Raw genomic sequence first — 2,769 nt, forward strand, 5'->3', positions numbered from 1 at the left:
GTGTGTGTGTGTCTGTGTGTCTGTGTGTGTGTGTGTGTGTGTGTGTGTCTGTGTGTGTGTGTGTGTGTGTGTGTCTGTGTGTGTCTGTGTGTGTGTGTCTGTGTGTGTGTCTGTGTGTGTGTCTGTGTGTGTGTGTGTGTGCTCACAGTCTGAGCACACACTGAGTCACAACGTGTGATGTCACACTGTCCACACCCAGAAACACCCATCTGACCGGTTCACCTTCCGACACACTGACCCGCGCGGGGAACTGTGGTTGCCGTGGTTACGGCCACCCGGTTACGGTTAACAGTAAACACCATCAGAGAGCTAACGTCCCTCCATATCCTCCTGGAACAGGCTCAGGAGTCCCCCATCCACCGGTAGACATGTGTCCGGGACTCTGATGTGTTACCCGGTATCACCTGTTGTGGGACGGCTGTAGGGAGCCGGGTCGTGGACCGGAGGGTCGCTGGTTCAAGTCCCCGTCAGGACAAATGGACAGTGGGTGGACTGGTAGCTGGACAGATGCTAGTTCCCCTCCTGGTCTCTGCCTGGTCTTGAACTGGCAGCCCCCCCCCCCCCCCCCCCCCCCCCCCCCCCCCCCCCCCCCCCCCCCCCCCCCCCCACTCTGACACACTCTGACATCTTCTCCTTTAGTGCATGAAGAGGTCGTGTGTGTGTGTGTGTGTGTGTGTGCGTGTGTGTGTGTGTGTGTGTGTGTGTGAGAGTGTGAGAGATATATTTTAATTGTAAAGGTTTCTATTTTTTAATCAGGTTTCTTCACTTTTGCAGTGGTATACTTTTTTCTCCTTAGGTTAATTGGTTTTGTGTGTGTGTGTGTGTGTGTGTGTGTGTCTGTGTGTGTGTGGGTGTGTGTTTGGGTGTGTGTGTGTGTATTTCAGGCCTGTGTGTAGTTATTGTAACATAAACAGAGTGTAAATTGTAATTTCCCCACAATAAACAGTATAAATGAGATAAATCACTAGTTAGCTTCCATAGAAAACACAGGACTTTCACCCAGAATGCACATGTATCATCTGCTGTAAACGAAGCGAGTTTGTGACCGGGAGGTCGCCGGTTCAATCCCCAGACCGACAGGATAACATCTGGGTGGGGTGGAGTTAACGAGCAGCACTTGTCCCTCCCTCATTACCCCCATGGAGGGGCCCTTGAGCAAGGCCCTGAACCCCAGCCCTCCGGTGGGATGTGGAACTGGGTGAATGGGATCAGATGAGATGTTCTCAGTCGACTTACCTGGAAAATAAAGGTTCAAAATAAAAATAGATTAAAACCTGCCCCCCCCACGGTGCTCTGCAGGCAGTCGCCTAATTTCATATATCGTACTAATGTTGTTCATAAGCCTCCGTCCGACATCACAGGAACCCGTTAATGTGTCTCTCCCTTTTACCCTCGTGTTGTCTTCCCGTCAAAATTTGAAAATCAACACTTTTGTTGACGCTTTATAATCAATGTTTTTAACTTTTCAATGTTTGTCACTTTTTTTGACGTTTTCAACACTACGTAACACTAACTTATTAACTTAAGTAGTAGTCATTTATAGTAAATTATACCTAATGTTTGAGTTAGAAAAGCAGAAATTAGGAATTATTGAGCCTAAAATTAAAGGAATGGATGTTGATGATAATCACAGACTGGAATATGTCAACTTTTACTCAATACTATTTATATTTAATACCAATACTACTTTATATATACAAACATATAGTACTAATACTACTATTTCAAAAACACTTCCATTTGTTTTACAATGCTGTAAAATTGAATAAGACCCAAAATTAATGAAAGTAGAGATTTGTACTTGGCAAAGAGCGTTGGGTGGAATCAATCATGTTATTTTGGGGAATTAAAAAGGACATTGATATAGGACAACATCAGGACAACATGAGGATAACATGAAGACAACATGAGGACAACATGGGGACAACATGAAGACAACATGGGGACAACATGGGGACAACATGAAGACAACATGGGGACAACATGAAGACAACATGGGGACAACATGAGGACAACATGAAGACAACATGAGAACAACATGAAGACAACATGAGGACAACATGAAGACAACATGAGGACAACATGAAGACAACATGAGAACAACATGAAGACAACATGAGAACAACATGAAGACAACATGAGGACAACATGAAGACAACATGAGAACAACATGAGGACAACATGGGGACAACATGAAGACAACATGAGGACAACATGAAGACAACATGAAGACAACATGGGGACAACATGAAGACAACATGAGGACAACATGAAGATAACATGAAGACAACATGAAGATAACATGAGGACAACATGAGGATAACATGAGGTCAACATGAGGTCAACATGTGGACAACATGAGGATAACATGAAGACAACATGAGGACAACATGAGGATAACATGAGGACAGCATGAGGACAACATGAGGACAGCATGAGGACAACATGAGGACAGCATGAGGATAGCATGAGGACAACATGAGGACAACATGAGGACAACATGAGGACAACATGGGGACAACATGGGGACAACATGGGGACATCATGAGGTTTAGGGGTAACTTTAGTATTTTTCCACCTGGACCCTGTTGAAGCTAGTTGAGTATTTAGGGAGCGACTGTAACCGGGCAACCAGGAATCTAACCCGCAGCTTTCCACACTAAGTCCTCATGTCCCTCATGTTATTCTGGGGACGCGGCGGCCATTGTTGGATGTGTGTGAGGGGCGTGAGCCGGGGACGGCCGGAGTCCTGCCGGGTGAGATCACCGG

The sequence above is a fragment of the Etheostoma cragini genome, chromosome 12 (genome assembly GCF_013103735.1).
Source record: "Etheostoma cragini isolate CJK2018 chromosome 12, CSU_Ecrag_1.0, whole genome shotgun sequence".
NCBI lineage: Eukaryota > Metazoa > Chordata > Actinopteri > Perciformes > Percidae > Etheostoma > Etheostoma cragini.